Here is an 18780-nt window from a genome sequence, read left to right as displayed (position 1 = left end):
TTAATAACATTTTTGGTACATTTACTGATAGGATTTCCAAAGTACCTACCATAATATAATTATAATTACTAAATCGATTATAGACTTTAGAAAGTAGGTACATATTATAATAGGCAATAGCTATATTTTGAATATATTTATGATAAATATGATAAACTGTATATTGTGCTGACAAGTAATTAAAACGTTTAAAAAATATTAGTGGGGCAAGATGACATTCTGTTGTTAATTTTTAATTTTGACTGAGAATAGGTTATTGACTCATTTGCATTTGTTCAATCATTGTTATTTAATTAGATATTAATGTCTATTACGTTTATGTATTCCAAATTTCATAGTGCATACAATTTGTATAAGCAATGTTAAATAACATATATATAATCATTTTCAGTATTTTACAGTAATTTCCAGATTTCTAGGTACCAATTACCAATTTAAAGTTTAGTTGTCAAATTTTTATTAATTTTTTTTTATTAAATATATTCAATATGAGGTCGTTACGATCACCAAACTCGTCCTATTTCCGGAACTAAAAAGTCCAGGGTCTTTCGATTCTTTCTCTCGCAGTTCTTCCAGAGTTGTGGCCCCAGATGGGAATACTAGATGCTCACCTGTAGGTCCGTGGATTTGATCAGCCAAAGTCGGGGTGTATAACTGCCGACGTCACGGACGTGTCACATGCAGGTTTATTTGACAACTGATGGATCACGCTACGACCGTGCCAAACCCACGGAGTCAAGATTTTTGGAAAACAGGACATTATAATATTCTTTATACGGAACACCCTGTATATATAGTACAATATCTAGTATCCATATATTTTATATTCGATATTATGGGATTATTTGCATAGATAATATTCGCAGGTAAGTATCTGTATATCTATAATATTATGAAAGTTCCGCTATATTATATTTTGGAATTGGAAACGACGTATAAATCACGGAGGAGTAGTAAGGAATGTAAATGAAAAAATAAAAAGAACGACTGCGAATGAAACCACTCCGTTGTTACAGGTATGCAAAAAATGCATATACCTCGGTTACTTACAACACGATATCGTACATAATATTATGTAGGTACCTTGCAGCTGATCGACTCACATTGACACATCGTATACATCGTAGCGGTCCATTAAACAGGTCGAGGAGGCTGAATGGAAATTTCGCGTGCATTACCCATGGACAATACTGGTATAGCGTTTTTATAGGAACCTATACATTTATATATATGTATGCATTCAACAGGTAGGCGTCATCGTGCTAGCGAATTAGCAATTTGCTAAATCGACGGACGTGATCGGATTAAAGGTCGAATAATGATATTCCGAAAACTGGTTTGCTGCTGCTGCTGCGATCCGGCACGTGTGCATAGGTTATTTATAATGTATGGGTACATCAATTAAAATAGTATTACATATACATATTTATCATATATCACTCTACAGTCACTACAACGTTTATAGTGCGAGGGATCCAATTATTATTATTTTCACGGATATAGTACATATTATATTATACTGTCGAGTCTCGATAACTCGTCTCTAAAAATAAATTCCACTTATGCATTTTCCGAGTTACAGCCTACAGGTAAACCTCAAACGCAACAAGTGCACAACTTAAAAACACTTTAAGGGGCGAAGAAAAAAATTATCGAGACTCGACTGCATCATTAGCGCGGGTGCGTGAGAAATTATTATCGATACGCATTTTATTACCAAAGCTATACTTACCGTTTTTTCAAATGCATTAATTGCAGCAGTCGTGTACCTATGCAAACTGCTGCGATCGTTTTGATTAGCTGTTAATATTTTTCATTTTGTAAAAGTTCATTTAATTTAAAGAAATAAAATAGTTTTTCGTCGAGAAATGCTACGCTTATTAATAATATTATACTTGCAGTATATTATTATCATTAAAAATGTTTGACCATAGGAAATCTGTAAAGGCGTAGACCTAGTAGGTATATAGGATATTTTAAGGAGGGGAAAACCATAAATGTCTTGTACACTAGGCTGTATGGATTTTAGGCTTTTGTCTTTAGACGAATGATTAACCAACTATATTATTTAACAATCAAATCGTTTTCATAACCATTGTTAGTAGCATTGATTATAAATACCAGTATAATAGGTAAAATTGTACCTATGTCCTATGACCTATATTAATATATTAATAATAACTAATAAGAAATAAAAAGCATGAAATCTCAAGATTTTAATATCTGCCCGGCTAGCTCAGTCGGTAGAGCACGAGACTCTTAATCTCGGGGTCGTGGGTTCGAGCCCCACGTTGGGCGACAAATTTTTTGTTAATTTTTCAGACTTAACGACAGTTTGGTCAGTTTGCTTGTTCAATTAGATTATTATTATTTTAATACAACTATACTGCCAACACAAAAAGATGATTTTTTTTAAACATAAAAATGCTTTTGTGTTGGATACATATTTTTGTTAAGCAGACCGATTTTCCGTAAGTGTTAGTCTGTGTTACGTTGTCATAGTGACTTATTAACAAGCCACAACATATTTATGAATCATAGATTTTCCTTGTATAGGAAAATAATATCGAGTAGCGTGCTTTTTAATTCCAAAACAGCTTCTCTATTTTGTGCTTGTCAACCGGTTTTTGCCATAAATACGTTACGGAGTCGATTCAATGTAACTTCATGTAATTAGAACACCTTCCCTGGAGCGGCATTCATTTTGAAAAAAATTGTAATTTATTGATTTTCCCCTTTGCACTATAACAATACCCTTGTGACAAATTTCACGCATCTACCTACTGCCGTGCGCCCAGATAAATGTTATTATGAGTAATAGAAAAATCAAATGTACACCCCCTACATCATTAACTAAGGACTGGTTTTTACTTTTAAAAACTGATTAAGAATTTTCGATTCCGCACCCTTACTAACAACTAAATTAATGTTACACGCAACTATAGAATAGTTACACGAAATAATCATAAAAATATTTTGAATACAATATATTACTTGCAACGGTAACCATCACTTTAGTTTTCATCTATAAATTATAATCAGTATAATATTTGTATGCAATAAATTTAAATGTACATTACAAAATATTTCCGTCTAAGCTTAGTTAGTTAACTTTATACACCCAGAATGTTATTTACAAAATGTTCAGGCTTCTGTGTTAATTCAAATATTATTTTTTATATAACATAAGAATATAAGATATTTTAATAACATGGAAATAAGAGGCTGCAGTCAAATTATTTCGTAAAAGGGGGGATGTGGCTAATTGTTTAACATAAACTATTTTATCATTAAAAATATAATTAATGCTTACCGGTTTATACCTATAATGAATAATTATTTCAGGGTTATGAATCAGGGATGGGCAACGATAGTCGATAAGAGCTGAGTTGCGAGCCGCACAATATAATTAAAAATACGTAAGAGCTGCAGCAGTAGCTGCATGAGAAAAGTGGTTCTCAATTTACTATTGTAAACAAGTTTGTGAAAAAAGTCCCCCTCATCCCCCTCCACCTACCATCAAACCACGAATTACACTACCACTGTATATGTCAGTATGTCACTTATGCATAGGTACCTAATGAGTAATAGCAATATTAATATTTATCATTGTGTTCTTTCTATATAAAATAAATATGACTCTTACAATTGAAAATTATTGGAGGAAAATTAAAAAAATACATAGATATTCTGTTTTACATATTGTAATAGTTTATTCGTGGATACATTAAAATAAAATAAATTGTATTCAAATAATATACACAAAATTAATGCAAAAAAGTTGGTCGCCCAACGTGGGGCTCGAACCCACGACCCCGAGATTAAGAGTCTCGTGCTCTACCGACTGAGCTAGCCGGGCAGTTGTAAAAAGCTGTTAAAACGTTACTATTTAACATTTGGCATATCAAAATAAACATATAATACAAACATACTCGCGCAGCAACAACTGCCAATTCGCAGATATAAAATTTATTTAATTTATTTAAATAATTATTTATTTAACTATATTACATATTTACATGTTTATCTTTACACCTGTCAATATTATCACAAAATAACCAGTAACAGTGAAACTATATTATAGGTTTAACACAATACGAACAGGTACATAATAATATAATAAAACTGGCCAATTTATAAGATTCGAGTCAATGAATTAATTGCATTTTACAACAATATTGACGAGATTCGGTACGATTGTATGAACTTGCTGCAATAAAGTTATTATCAGTAACTATATACGACGTGTAGATATTCGTCAAAATCAAACACTATAGACTAGTTAATGCTACGCGGTTACCGCTAATAATATTTTAATTTTCGCCAACTATAGTATGACAGCTAGTAAATTCGGAAAATGGACTCACAAAAAAACTCGCAAAAAATAGGTGAAGATTAGGAGTCGATACGTCAAAGTGAGGTGGGACAACTTCACGTGTGTCACATCGCACAACAATTTCTGCGTTTTATGTAAGTTTCTATAAGTTATAACTAAAGAGCGGATTTTTAGGTTCTTAAAAGCTTAAAATATCATGCTAATATGTTCTAAAAAAACCCTAAAATATTCCTTATTCCTTAAACTTGTAAATATGCAGATGATATGATTTTTTTTTCTAAAAAAAAAATAAAATAGATAGATCAATAAAAACAGTAAATAATTTGCATGATTTTTAATTTTTATAATTCTCAAATCAAATTATTTTTTTTCCTAGAAAAAATCACAACTTGAGAAATTAACAAAATATATGATTATTTATGAACAGTAATAGAATATATTCTAAAATATGAAAAATAAGCCAAATATGTATATACTCTAATGTCCAAGATATGCTTTAATATGCAAAATCAATTTTTTCTTACGAACTCCGTGATGGATAAATCGTCCACGTTTGTCATCTTTGTAACGTTGACTAAAGCCAATAAAAATGTGTAGAAACCTTAAGATCAGCTCTCTCGTTATAGCCTATATCACCCGTTGCACGTATAATACAAAATATTAGAATTTTATTAGGTTGTAAAATTAGACAGTTAATGTTCGAGTATATATATAATTGACGTGTGTTAAATTTATCGGTGAAAAGTTAGTAGTTGAGGTAATTTATTGGCTTCTATATTGACTTGTATATTATTAGGTATTATATTATATTATTTTCTCCCAAAAATAAATTTCAGGACGACGTCTGTTTACACTATACGTCCACATAATAATAGTTGTCTGAGAGACGAACCCGACTCTCATTATGTTCAATGTTTAGTATATTATACATAATAATGTATTATATTATACGTTTATAGTGTGCAGATCTCGGGGAGGTGCAGCTGTGCTCAAAATAGACACACGCAAACAATATTTAACTTCCTTGTGATGTAATACTTAGAGTTAATTTCTTATGTACGTTAAAATATTTATTATTTCCTAGAATAATGAATTATGATTTTAGAATGTAAAATTCGATTAGTATAACGTGGGAGGTGCTTACCTCATCATGTATGTCATATTTACCTAATATTTACCTGCCCAATATTATATTAATAATAAACTATATGCTTTCACGTTTCAAGAAAATATTATAAATTATTTTATTATTTTTTTATGTACTCACCTATATCATTAATTATTATACAGACATACAGCATACACACCTTTTGTTGATATAGACTATAACTTCAATATAGAAATATTTCTATATAATTAAACACTATGAAGCATAAATTATAATATTATACCTATATAGTGGATTTAGTACCTACCTATTGTAGCCTGTAGATTTTTTCAACAATATTTTCTATTTACTCACAACTCACTGATAATAATATAATAATAGGCTTAGGATAACACAACATTTTTATGTGTTTTCGTTGTCTGGTATAAATCGTAATATATAATATTAATAATAATATTTATATATATATCGACAAAATATGGTAGAAGCAGCCAAGCAGGTACCTTTCTTATTATTTGTGAAATTATAAGTTTTTAGTATTTTCGACAGAGTTTTATTCAAACTTCAGCTAACACTCGTCAGTTTTTTTCGTAATTTTTAATCAGATTTTTAGTTTAGTGCTATAATATTTCACAATATATATTTATACCTTAAGGGTCTTGGGCCTATTTTCCAAATTTTTCTCAATTCAATTTACATATTTAAATTGTATTTTATATTTTAGTTTCCACTTTACTTCCAACACTTTTTCACTAATCTACTAACGAAACCTATGTATGGGAAGGGAGGGGGGTTTGATTCGATGTATTATATGAACAGAAATGACTTCACAGGAAAAACTCTCAGGCCTTGTATAGAGTTGTCGGATTTTGATAAATATTGTTTTACCTGAAAGAACAAGACTTCCTACGGGTCGAATTGAACTCAATTTTTTTATTTCATCCCAAATAATAGTATAAAACAATTTGTAAAAAAAGATTATAATTTTCTTATTTTCAAAGAGTATAATATACTATATATTATATACAATAGGTTTATGAAAAAGTTTGAGATTAAGATATTGAAAAACGGAGATCAAAGTGCCTGTAAAATATTATTCGCTATTAGTTCGAAAAAAAAAATTTGGTTGATTTGGCAGGGCAGGATCATTATTATTACCGTAGAGTGTTCTTTTTTGGAAAAAATGACATTGGCACCGGGCTGCAGTTGTAGTTAATATTATACGAGTTAGTAAGCGCTATGAAATCTCCAATCGTCACCGTAACATAATATGTAGTGTGTCTTCGTGAAAAAAATACCACATGATGTATATAACATATTATAATAAATTATTTGTATAATGTTATGTAGGTACGTTGCACTCATTGCCCATGTGGACACCATCACTCTTCCGAAAAATCTGACATGCCGCAAACTGACTATAAACATAATATTATAATTGGAAAGTGCAGTCGTCTGAAATGGGCTCAGATTATCTTATCATGCTATATTCGTGTTATTTTAACCATCGTACACTTTTATATTTGCTTATTGTAATATTTTTTTTAGGTACAGATTGTAAACTGCCTTTAAAAAAATGCATAGATATAGGCAGGGTTGAAATCAAAATGAAAATTGTTGATTTAATTTCAATTTTGCTTATCGATATTTGTTTTTACTGATTAAAATTTTATATAATGTATTGATTTTGTAGTTTTATGATTTTTACATTTCTGCACAACATCGATTTAATTGTATTATGATATTAATTAGATTTTGAACAAAATCTTTCTTTTTTTTCGATTTAATAAATATCAATTTCACGTCCTTACGATTTTAATTTTGATTTCTGACTACGAAAAAACCTGTTGACGGCTGTTGTATGCACAGCTGCGTAACAGGCCTAAGAAATTGAAATATTAGTTATTTTATATTACTTACATATGATCAACATTAAAATCTATCGAATATTTTTGAACTTTAAATTTTAACTATTTTTTTTTTTAATTTAAAATTAATTTGTGTATATTATAAAAATTATAAGACAATTTTATTTTGTTATAAATTATCGATTTAAATTTAAATTTTGGATATCATTAAAAGAAATATTTGATTTTGATAACTACACATCACTTTTGATTTCTTAGATGATATTTAACGATGTTTATCGATTTAAAGCCCTGGATAGAGGTAGGTGCAGTTCTTCGGCAGGTCTTTAAAAAAAAAAAATGGGCTTAGAAAACCGCGTTCAGTTTATAATATATATTCTTATGGATTAAAATCACGCGTCTTTTAATTTTGTATATCAAACAGATTTTTTTCCCCCGTGGTGCACGTAATCTGGTGCATCGTCAGGTGTGTCGTTGTACAGTATATAATTAAATATTATAATATATATACTATATAGGTATATACTCACGTTCTTTACGGGGTCGTCACCTTGTTTTTATGAATTTCGATCAATCGTCAAAAGATGACGACGCGCAGTTTTTATACCTTCTTATAGAATCCGAACTTGCACATGACGCTTAAACATATTGATCTTACCTAAAAATGTCTGTTTCTATATGCAAGCAAAAATCGGAATTTTCCGAGATCGTTTTATTATATGTACGTATAAGTACAACAGAGAGTTAAAATATATTATATTCATCAGCTTGTTAAAATCGGACCAACACTGAAACTGGTGTTGAATGAGAATATTTTAATAAATTGTCCGATTAGTATATTATTACGATTTGTTCGGATGACGATGAGGATTCTAGTATATAATAATATATCAGGTGGTTTCTCCTTTTAAAAATACTGTTGCAATTTTCTTTCTGCAGACACGGGATTGACACTTTTCAAGTAATCACAAATGTAGGACAAACTGAGAATTACGATACATTCAATCTATATTATAGTATTCGATAAAATCTTAAAAACGCAAATCGCGTTCAGTGGGGCCCCTATAGAGGTACTTTTTAAAGGTACAGCCTGCAGGTCGGTACGGCGACGTATATTATGTATATATACGTCATAATTTAAGACCACGACGAGGTTATTAAACCGGCGATGAACCGACGGAATGATATAAAAATCGTTACAATATAATATAATATAAACCGTAGTATATTGTATTTACGTGTTGTACACAATGACGTGTTGCAGCAGGGTATATAATAATAATATAACGGAGCGGTTTGTTTTTTTTTCTCGAAAAAATAACGTTCGATTACGTGTTGGAAAGAAACAAACGGTCTTATACATAATATATACTGCATTACAGGTAGGTATATAATATTATGGTCGACCGCGGTTGACGGTTACCGCTCTCCTGCACGCCGCCGTCTAATCATCCCGCGCTTTTTTTTAATACGAAATTTCACGCACGTCCTCTCAACTCGTCACAACAACCAGACCATATATATATTATATATATATACATATATAATATATAATACCTAAAATGACGCGATACGATAAATCGCGGTCCACACTGCAGCCGTACACAATGCACCTGTAGAGGTGCGGGTACCTGTGCCTATAAATATTTAACAATAAAACATTGTAAAATTATAATTTATTAGACTTGGGTACAGTCGTGCCGCAGACTCGACGATTCCGTTTGATTTTTTGCGGAAACTCTCGAAATCTTTATTCGGGCGATGTCTACGATTAATATAAGGTTCGACATTTCGCCGACAAAACTGCAATAGGCAGAGAAAATGACCGCATAATCATATTGCAATTGGAGTTTATATTGTCCGTACAAGAAGAAGACCCTTGAGGCTCAGATACGTGTGGTGAAAACGACTAATAACGCGTCGTAGGTATATAATATAATAGCGCGGTAGGTAGGAGTCGCGCATTCGAGTTTTATCGCACAATGAGTAGACAGAACTATAATGACCTAACCGGCACGAGTAGGCGTAATTATCTATATACATGTGTGTGTGTGTGTGTGTGTGTGTGTGTGTGTGTGTGTGTGTGTGTGTGTGTGTGTGGATTGTAGACGCACACACACAATATTGGATATATGGTTCTAATTTTGTGACACGTGCGTCGTCTTTCGCAGTGGCGCCATACTGTGTAGCTGTCGATTATACAAGGAAATTATTACGATCCGTCCATTCGGTTTTAAGTACTACCTACCAAGTATTTAAGTACTATAACTTTCTTTTGCTAAATCAAAAATTTTAAGAGGTTATCGCAACACACTGCAGCATACGTATTATATTATAGTGCATAACCTCAAATCCGAATTATTCATCGTTCGACTCACTCGATCGATATCCCCGTCTGAATGGTGCCCATCACCTGTCACGGGGATATAATATTATATTAAAAAATATATCATTGATCAACAATGATAACGATTAACATTTTAATATTTTATAACTTAAAGAGTATTATTGCAATGATCTGCACTCAGGCCAGTCAGCAGTCTGCGCCCACTGAGGTTTTCTCGAAAACCAGATTTCAGTAGTTACTTAAGAGGATGTCAGCGCACTATTTGTTTTCTCTCTTTGACCCAAGCGCAACATAGACAAAACGCATTTGCGCAGAATCGTTTTTTCGATGTTTTCAAGTAATCTTAGAGTAAAATCACCCATTACAAAAAAGATAGAGAATAATATTTCTGAGGGAATGTCATATCGATTTTATATTTTATTGTTATTTGACTTTGTATTTGAGTTTCAAAATGAACAAAAAAATTTTGTAAATTTAAATGATGTTTAAATTGTTTTGAAACAATATTTAGAGAAATCGATATGACATTCCCTCAAAAATATTATTCTCTATCTTTTTTGTAATGGGTGATTTTACTTTAAGATTACTTAAAAACATAGAAAAAACGATTCTGCGCAAATGCGTTTTGTCTATGTTGCGCGTGGGCCAGAGAGAGAAAACCAATAGTGCGCTGACATCCTCTTAACAAAAATATAGTTTATTTTTAATACTAAATTAAATTTTAATACTATTATTCTTATTTTGGCCAATTATACCTATTCAACAGTGGTTCTAAAGTTATCTACTAATCTAAAGCTATAAATTATAATACTAATTATAGTAATAATTACAATGATCTATATTACTATCATATCTAAATTATAGATGTACCTACCAGCTTCCTGTATAATTAATGTTAAAATAAATAGTAGATAATTTTAATATAAAAAAAACCTAGTTTGTGAAATTAATAAATTATATTACATAATTAGAAATGCAATTTTGTAATGACTTCAAAATATTATCTATGTAAAATTCTTTTGAAAAAAAAATGTTGATTGTTTTAAAAATAATGAGTGTCATTATTAGATTATCGTTTATCGTTTTATCTATTTATATTGAAAAATCATCCCGCACGTACTTATAAAAGGCAAAATAATAATTATGTTTAGGTACAAGACGTGTACAACGAGCTGTTGTTGGGGAGGAAAATTCACAACAGAGGGTACTGTCATATACATATATATAGTTACAATATTATTGCTGTGATTACAATAATAAATTGTATTATTGCCTAAACAGGGTCTTGTGGCAGTATTCGAAACCGTTGCACATGGTCAAATAAACGCGAGACGTATAGCTGTAAAGTGTACGTGCGCATGCGTGCGCATTTCAATATTATTATAAGTATATAACGCTCGCGATGATAACGACCGCATTATCACGCCGTACGCGCGCACACCACACATAAATAGCAATACTTTATAATAATATTATTATCGTCGTCGTCGTCGTCGCAGATTGTAATTTTATGAAAAAAAAAAAAAAAGGGAAAAAATTACGCGCATTTTACGCGATGACGATTTACCATTATAATAATAATTACGTTTGGAACAAGTCCAGATTTATCGTGTTTTTTCCTTCGCCGTCGTCGTCTCTCGCAATCGCGCGCGCGTCCCGCCACAATAATAATAAACGTCCGTAGAAATATAAGAGGAAGGGAAAAATTGAAAAAAAAAAAAATAATAAATATATATCGCGCGAGCGCTTACTACACACAACGGGCGGTGGCATGTGTGCGTACGGTCCGATATATAGTATATTATACAGGGTGATTTCACTCGAGGACCGTGATGTTTTCAAATTCGAGAGATTTGTTTGGTACCTGCAGTACTGTCCTACTACCCATCGATTATAAATTATAGTATTTATAATCGGTGCCATACTATATACTTAAGGCGAGTGTCCCGCGGTGATACAAATTTTTGTATTTAAAACGAAAACCCCCTTACTCATTATTGAGTAAATTATTTTTATTAGATGATTTTTTTGAAAATGTTCATGTGTCTAATTCGAAATTCAAACGATAGTTGTTGTAGTTTGCCGGTATTCGAGATGTTACTAAAATCTTCGTATCAGCTCCATAGATTATAAACCCACATTATCACTATACCCTATTTAAATAACTCGAAAGCCAGGAACTCGTTGGAATTTTGATTTTGATACGGGACGAAATTGTTGGCAAAAAAATATCCGCGTAATAATTTCCAGCGGATAGACGGGATGTATAATAATAATATGGTCATTTGAAAAAACAGAAGTTTCTATATTATACTTCTACTACAGGACACTGCTGCTCGAGTAGTATATAGGTACAAACAACGTCAAGAATACTTTCTTTGTAAGAGGGCACGTTAACAAATTTCGAAAAATCAGATTTTGAACTACTGCTGCATTGTTTACGAAAAAAAAAATGGCGCTGCGAACCATCCTGTATAATATACTATATTATGTGTTTGTGTGTGCTGTGAGCGTGTATGCGACTGCAGTGTATATAATATGGTCCAAGACGGTGCGTATTATAATATATTATTATTATTATGGCAGTCGCACGTGTGCGGCTAGGCAGTGGCGTACACACACACACACACACACACACACACACACACACACATATATATATATACTATAATATTATATACTACTCGTGTTGGTTTCCCCCCCGCGGGACCTTCTCCGGGCGGCGGCGAAAGGGGGCAATGACTGCGGGCGCGCGCTCGCGTAGTACCTATATATTATTATTATTATTATTATTATTTTCTACGCGACCGACCGACGGCCAAGACCCCCTCCGAGAGAAGACAGCTTCGTCGTCGTCGTCGTCGTCGCCGGAGTGGTCGCTGCGACTATCGCAGCCGGTACGGGTCATCGGCAGGCGCCACACTTGAACCTGTTTGACCTAACCTTCGGGCCCTGGTCCCTGTCGTGTCGAGATAACTACCCCTTTTCCCGCCTCGAAACGCCTCGTTTTCTCTTTCGGGCGACGAAAACGCGCGGACGTATTATGTACGAGAAAGACGACACTAGTCGTGGTCAGTCTGCTGTAAGCTGCATTGGGGAGTTAGGTTTCGCAGACGATTTAAGATAATATTATAAAGAACTTTATGATAAGACGGCATAGGATTTCAATCTTGATTTCGGTGCTAACACTTCTGGTTGACTATTATATTTTACGTGTCATTCACTCATCCATATTAATATGTCTGTACACGAATCAACTATGTAACGGTTGCGTACACATGTTCAATACATAACAGACATTTTAACAAATTTTACTTTATCACCGTTAGCGCTGTAGGTAAAAAAAGCCACCAGATCACGTGACTTTTGGATTCAAATTTCAAACCGTATGCCGCGTGATAAAATTGTTCTAATGAGTGGTTGGGCAACCATACTTTGTTAAATCTTGGTTTCGCATTAAAACAATAATTTGATTTGTTATAATATTACTTTCACGATATACTGCACATACGCGTTTCGAGGGACACTTTTTAATCTTCACGAAAATCGAAAAAATTTAATGTTAAAATTTAAAAGTACCTATCCAGTAAACGGCCAACGCCAATATCATATTTTATACGCACGTGAGTCTCTCCATTGAATACGAATTCGCATATTCAATAATGATATTAGCATATTATTGCACATTTTAAATTAAATCTTAACGTGTATATACAATATTATCGGTTTGAATACGATGATATTATTATAATATATTAATATTATACGTATACCTACTGATACGTGTAATTCAATAAAGTTACGAATTGACACGATAATAATATTATATGATGTACATAAACCGTTTGAAATGGTAATGAACGTGTTCGAGTCCTCGTCGTAGGTGTATAATACGGTAGTTGCATGCACAACACAATATTATATACATATAGATACTATTAGAATCGCATACATAAACAATATGTACATTGAATAGAAACTGTGCACACAATAATATATTATATTATTATCATTATATGTATAAACGTATGTTGATCGTTGTGCTTGTAGTACATTTTCATAATCTATATTATCACGTTTCTGACGATGCATATTTTATTAGTGGACGCTACAATTCCAACAGGTATGTATGATAATAAATTCCATATAAATTCCAATTAATTCCTCAGATAAATCACAGGTAAAAAAATAAATGGGATTAAAAAAGGGGCTGTACCTATATAATATTATGACATGTAAAAATACATATAATTCACACCAAAACGAGTAAGACATAAACGCCAATACAAAATTAATAATTGTACATAAACATAATATATGACACGAGCAAAGAAATATAATTTGTACTAATTACAGTAATTTATTAATAATTTATATTTTATATATTTTAAAATATTCAACATCGTCAACATCGTCAATAATATTATATTATGATAAATTGTGAAAATCTTTATTTTTGTTTAATGCTCATTAAACGCCTTTATTCGTATAATTGTTTAGTAAAATAAATATTATTTACTTATTGATCTTAAGCATCTGCAACTATGTCTTCTATACATGCAACTTTATAGTCGTCACTAAAAACTCGGGTGGTCACCCATCCGGGAACTAATAGCGATACCAGACCTCAGAACACGTTAGTGACTGAGGCCAACCACCGAACCACACCAGACCCCGCTTCTACATTTTATACACATCTAGAATGAAACACGCACATAAGTATCGGGGTTTTGGTTAGGTTTTGTAGGATACGATTTATTTTTTTCTTATCTCGTTTTCGCACTTAATATGTCTTCCACCGGGAAAAAGTTTTACATGATTACATGAATTGCACTGTACGTTATTCAGGTATGTGTAGTTGGGGCGTATGCATCGTCTGTGCCAGCATATTATACCTACGCTTAATTTTTGTTCATAATTTAATAATTTGTTATTATTAATTGTTATAGGTTGACCGTAGATGCAACGAATCAAAGAAATTCTAAATCATTAATTGATAAGGAAGACAATTTAGTGAGATCGACTTTTTTAACATAAACACGTATATATTTTGTGTTGAATAAATGATTTTAAAGTACTCTTATTTTGTTGGTATTTATCACACCAACTGAATCTTAGACAGTATTCAAATTAAATACAGAAAAATATGATAACTGATATTTTATAACGCATAATAAATATATATGTATCAACAGGTGGTTTTCAAAAAAAAAAAACCCAGCGCAATCGACGGACAGCGATCCGAACCGCAGGTAAATAATATGACAAATGACAATATAATAATATAAGGTGTACTATTTATAGACAAATTGCGGCGTCACGCGAATCACCGCGGCCAATTTACGACGGTCGTAAAATATGCAAAACGCAGTCCAAAGCGAAGCGTCAAAATCCAATTGTTCACACGTCCGAAAATCCGTTTCAAGCTGAACAGAATAAATTCTCAATCGCGGTTTACTGTGCGCGCCGGTGACAATATAGCAGTACATCAACGACAGAAGTTTAAAAGAAAAGAGCGCGTTTGTTCGAAACACGTCGTCGTCGTCGTCGTCGTCGTTATTATAATAATATTTCGCCGTGCACACACATAGTAAACAATAATAATATGATACATCTGTGTCACAGGGCTTGGCACTTGAAAAAAAAAATCCGTTTTATACGTCATTTATAAATTAAAACGTTATACAATTTTTCCGTCCATCGTTATTTGGAATTGAGACGTTTTGCGATTTTTGCGTCGATCGTTATTCAGAATTAAAAAGTTACGCAAGTCGCGCGTTTAGCGTTATTTAGAATAGTGTTAATACCCACGTATCAATAATAACTTACTGATGAATGGCCCGGATGCGGAATATAATAATATAATAAATTCTAATGTTCGTATATGCGTGGAATAAATATTTCAACGAAACCAATATGACTTTCAACTTTTGAGTAAACGGATTTTAATAATTATTTCGTTTTCCGTTATTTTTCGTTCAATGAAATTCTATAAATTACGTTTTGCTATATTTTACGCGTTTAATGACATCTTATAAATTACGTTATGCGTTATCTATTTTTCGTTTAATAATGTATAATATATTTTGCCAATCGTTATGCTTTGTTTGCGGTATTTAATTATTTTTGATATATCCGTTTCCGTTATAATTAGGTACGTTTACAAATTTCAATAGTTTTTTGTCAACGTTTACTAGCCCTGATTTATTATAATACATAGCCATTTTTCAAGTATGCCTATTCTTACGCTTAAATTAAAATTCTGATTTTTATAATTTTATATACACTAGAAGACCATATTTTCGAATCATTGAGATTTTTCATACCACTTAAGGATGATCTTGTGACAATACAAACTTCTGTTTTTCAAATAGAAACCCCTCTTTTTAATTTTTAATTCTTAAACTGGTATTTATTACTAGTTTGAGTATTTTCATGTATCGAAATCAAAATTCAAGCGAGTAGTTTTTGAATTTTAGAACTTTGAGTACTAGTATAATATTTATGGTAATGGGTTGAGTAGATAGGGCTTGTCGGTTTGGACGATTTGTACAAGTTAGTAATTACTATTGATTTATCAATATAAAATATAAATAATAAATACTACATATAATAATAATATCTATAACTTAATGTAGTTTTTCTTTTTATAAAACCATTTTTAAGGAAATCTGGGTGTATTGTTATTGATGACAAATTGAAGAATTGTTTATATTAAAAAGGTCTTATCACCAAAATAGTTTTCACCTAAAATAATTTTAGTTTCCTCGCCGAAGTTTGCACTCATTTGCAGCGGTGAAGGCTATATCCTCAAATAAATATGTATTGCTGAGGAAAATTCTGAGGATCCACCTAAAAAATTTATCAGAAAATACAAATTACCAATATTTAATCAACGGGTCACATAATATATGGCGATATCAAAATATAATTTATCTAATAATTTTTTTTTAATAAATCTTTATTCTTATAAATTAGTAACAAAATATATAATATTTTTAATTGAAACAACTACTTTTTAAAGTAAAAATATATAATAGACATTTATTAGGGGATTGAATACAGTTTTTAAAACGACGTTTATGTTACTTGGATTTTCAAAAGGAAGGAGCTTATTTTGACGCCTCAAACTGTACCAGCTATACTATTTATTTTAATGACAATCTATACGTTGTAAGGAAAAAAAATTGGAAAATATTACTTTTTTGCGAACTTATGTGTTTGCGACATATACCTGTTGATAGCTTTTTTTAATACAAATTTTACTTTTAGAGAATTTGTGGTGGAAGGATTTTCGAGTGAACTTCAAAACTAAGCTAGATAGCGTATGGCACCGTCGAGTAACAATTATGCCAAGAAAAAATTTCAAAAAAATGTATTGTACATAGGAAAGGGATTGAAAACCGTTTTTAAAACGACGATCATGTTACTTAGATTTTTAAAAGGAAGGAGCTTATTTTGACCTCTCAAACTACGCTATTCTACTTATTTATATTGCGTACTATACGTTAATAAAAACAAAATTTGGAAAATGTTACTTTTTTTCGAACTTATGTGTTGGCGACATATACCTGTTGATAGCTTTTTTTTAATACAAATTTTACTTTTAGAGAATTTGTGGTGGAAGAATTTCTGAACGAACTTCAAAACAAAGCTAAATAGTTTACAGCATCGTCAAATAACGATTTTGCCAAAAAAAATTTTCAAAAATGTTCTTACTAGAAAAGGGATTGAAAACAGTTTTTAAAACGACTTTTATGTTACTTAGATTTTCAAAAAGAAGGAGCTTATTTTGACGCCTGAAACTGAGCTATACTATTGATTTAAATTGAAATCTAAACGTTGATAGGAAAAACATTTGAAAATGTCACATTTTTTCGAACTCAGGTGTTGGGGGACATACCTGTTGATGGCTTTTTTAATACAAATTTTACTTTTAGTAACACAACATCCAACTGAAGCAACACATTGTCTATACTCTATAGGATCGCTGACACTAATTTGCAGTTAGTAGGTACAATCATAATTATTGATAATTTTTTATTTAATCAATTGATAGACGAGACATAAATAAGACATAAACCTTAAGCTCGTAAGAAATGATTTATAAAACTGAAATAATATACCCATCAGTTACCAATAATAAATTAACGATTAGGTAAATAATTTGTACATTGATACGATATTATTAAATGCTATGATTCCCACGACTTAGAATTTTTTAGTAAAGTAATTACTCTTGTGAAAAAAAAAATAAAATAATTAATCCTTTTTGACAAATTGTTTTTCTTGATGTTTGAATCTACAACTTATTAAAAATTAGCAGTCTGTTAATAATTAAGCTAATCACCTTTATGAATCGAGCTTAATCCGTCCGGGCCCCGGGGGTACCATATGGAACGAGAAATCGTTTTCTCGAAATACCTTTATTATCGTAATAAATTAATTCTAAAATAGAACTACGGTTACCGAACACGAATAACAATAATATACAATTACGTCGTACCCTCGCCGCGGCCGCTCCACTATCCAAAGATAAGACGTGTAACATAATATTTACGATTATTAATTAATATATAATATATTAACAAAATTAGAATAAAAATTTGGTCGCCCAACGTGGGGCTCGAACCCACGACCCCGAGATTAAGAGTCTCGTGCTCTACCGACTGAGCTAGCCGGGCAGTTGTCCAGTTGAACTGTATATTTCTTTATTATAATTAATCTGTAACACTACTAATATAAAATAACAACACCTTTCACCAGAGGTAGCGTTGTTGATAATAGGTATAGTTAGAGGTATACCTAAACGACAGCTACCATTATTGGCTTGGGTTGTAAACATTTTTGTTGTGGTTGTTATTAGTGGAGGGGGTGGGGGGGTTAACACATATTATATTCCCAACATACGTGATGGTGGTGATAGCCCCGCCCACTCATCTTATTTAGTTACATTCAACAATATTGTTTACGTCTTGCCAGATCCTTATTGATTCATATTTTACATAATTTATTATTACTCGGGCATGTCCCGTGATGTGGTAGTAGTGTCACTAACTGAACTCGTTTAGTCTTTAACTTGGGGAAAACTGTAGACTATAAGTAGTGTAGGTACTTATTA

The 18780-nt window shown here is 31.7% G+C and overlaps 3 non-coding genes across 3 annotated transcripts; 1 reads left to right on the top strand and 2 right to left on the bottom strand.

Moving 5' to 3' along the window:
* Positions 1-2225: 2225 nt before the first annotated feature.
* Positions 2226-2298, top strand: Trnak-cuu (transfer RNA lysine (anticodon CUU)). The gene has a single exon. It is a non-coding gene; the product is annotated as a tRNA-Lys (tRNA).
* A 1488-nt stretch (positions 2299-3786) lies between these two features.
* Positions 3787-3859, bottom strand: Trnak-cuu (transfer RNA lysine (anticodon CUU)). Its single transcript has one exon. It is a non-coding gene; the product is annotated as a tRNA-Lys (tRNA).
* Positions 3860-18270: 14411 nt separating this feature from the next.
* Positions 18271-18343, bottom strand: Trnak-cuu (transfer RNA lysine (anticodon CUU)). The gene has a single exon. It is a non-coding gene; the product is annotated as a tRNA-Lys (tRNA).
* Between the last annotated feature and the right edge of the window lie 437 nt (positions 18344-18780).

This window comes from Metopolophium dirhodum, chromosome 9, assembly GCF_019925205.1.
Source record: "Metopolophium dirhodum isolate CAU chromosome 9, ASM1992520v1, whole genome shotgun sequence".
Classification (NCBI taxonomy): Eukaryota; Metazoa; Arthropoda; class Insecta; order Hemiptera; family Aphididae; genus Metopolophium; species Metopolophium dirhodum.
Note: the sequence above shows the minus strand (reverse complement) of the source record. Positions and strands in the feature narration are given on the sequence as shown.